General features: G+C 34.1%; 1 long non-coding RNA gene across 1 annotated transcript; it reads right to left on the reverse strand.

The window, feature by feature from the left end:
* Positions 1-773: 773 nt before the first annotated feature.
* Positions 774-1,712, reverse strand: LOC141353160 (uncharacterized). Its single transcript, XR_012360184.1, has 3 exons — positions 1,331-1,712; positions 1,200-1,243; positions 774-1,048 (listed from the first exon to the last, which is right to left on the reverse strand). It is a non-coding gene; the product is annotated as an uncharacterized lncRNA (long non-coding RNA).
* Positions 1,713-1,985: the final 273 nt, after the last annotated feature.

Below are 1,985 nucleotides of genomic sequence, written 5' to 3' on the forward strand. Positions count from 1 at the left end.
AAATTCGTCCAAAAAGGCTATTTATTAGTTAAATATGAACTCATAAATGACGAGATAACTCGTCAATGGCGGTGAATGAGTTAATATTACTGAGATGTTGACTGTTTTTTAGTAGGCCTACTTAAATAGCACATATTAATGCCTGATTCTGCAAAACCTTATTCTACACCCTTAATCCTCCCCATTTCTACAAATACTTAAAATAAACAACTACTTTAGTATTAATAAGCAGTAGTTGGAGTATATTGAGGCAAAAGTAGTTAATAGTTAAATAATAGAGAGAAATGAACCCTAAAGTGGGACCAGAATAATTGATGTACTTTTATATATTGTTTCTTCGAGCCATTTCAAGCCTATCCTTGTATCATGTACTAAATAGGATTTAGAAAGTAATTAGTAATAATTAAATACTTTTTGGAGTAATTTGTAAAGTAATTTAATTACATGATTGAAGATGTAATTAGTAACTATTATACCACGGGTCTGTTGAATGCTGCATTCTGATTGGCTGAGAAATGTTCTATGGGTGTTGATTATTTTTCTGTAAACCGCACACCTAACTTGTTAAATGTCTTAAAAATAGGCACCAGAGCAATTTTTGTGGTAACCGTGGTATAAGCGGAATAATTGACTCCGGTCCTTTGAATTATTTGAAAATAATGCACACCTACGGTGTAACAGCACTCCGCTTCGCGTCGTGCCGCATTACCACCTTGGTGTGCATTATTTTCTTATAATTCAATGGCCCGTCGTCAATTATTCCTTACGTAATTAATTACTTTTTTGAGTAACTTACCCAACACTGGTATTGTCATTTTGAAACTGCAACATAACAAATTTTGACAATGATACTTTAACTTCTCTTATCCAAAAATAGGCAAACATGTTTGCTGAAGGCTAATCCAGTAACTATAAAGCTACATAAGAATAACAATTTTTGACTTCATTGACAGAACAATTTCTCACCTGCTTATGGAAGCGTTTCTCTCTCTTTCTCTCTTTCTGTCTATCTGTGATCTCTCTCCACCCTCCTCTCTTCCTATGTGCACTGACAGTAATCACACATAAGGATATTTTAATGTAAGAGATTGGGGATTCACATTTTATAACTGTCTATCAATGTATTTCTGAGGTAAAATCATTGCGAATTTCAAATGCATATGGACAAAACATACTTAACTAACTATATACTTTCTCACCTTCTTACTTCTGACGTCTTTAAAAATATAAATCGTATATCCATCTATAAAAAAGTATATATGCAACAATGAGCAAGTTTTTTCAAAGTTTTATTTCACTGTTATTAAATGTACTTTAAATACAACGTTACCAATGACCAATGAGGCAGACTAGACCAGAGCATCACAGTAAGTTAGACGTTAGCCATGCAGATAATATATCAGTTGACGCTATTTAACAGTATTTACATCACATAACTATAAATATACACTTACAGTAATAACGAAGGCACTGTAATAATAAAGACACTTTGAAAATGCGTTTACTGTGGGGAGATTCAGAATGTTATTTTGCCTTCAACACAAGTACACGCATCTCTTATTCATTTTCAGTTGAGTGGGGGACCGGAGAGTTAAAGCTGAGTGCCGCCACCTAGCGTCCTGGATGAATTCATTTTACAGATCTGAAAAGATTCGGGGCTTTTGACAAAACATTCGGGGCTCGTGCCCCAAAAGCCACCCCCCGCTCCGCCCCTCGCTGGTTTGAGGCCCCCCCCCCCAATATACACTGAAAAAAATAAAGGCTGGATTTACTAAGTGCCCCATTGCGTAATTTTTTTTAGTAAAACTTACTAAAAAAAGGGGATGCAAAAACGATGCACTGTCTATTTTTTTAGTAAATCCAGTGTTTTTTACAGCATATGTGCAACATTAAATGGCTAAAATTATTTAAATAAATTAAACAATATTATCAAATAATTTTACAATCAGAAATAGCCCAGAAAATAACATTTATTAAATGCAACT

This window comes from Misgurnus anguillicaudatus, chromosome 21 (assembly GCF_027580225.2).
Source record: "Misgurnus anguillicaudatus chromosome 21, ASM2758022v2, whole genome shotgun sequence".
NCBI lineage: Eukaryota > Metazoa > Chordata > Actinopteri > Cypriniformes > Cobitidae > Misgurnus > Misgurnus anguillicaudatus.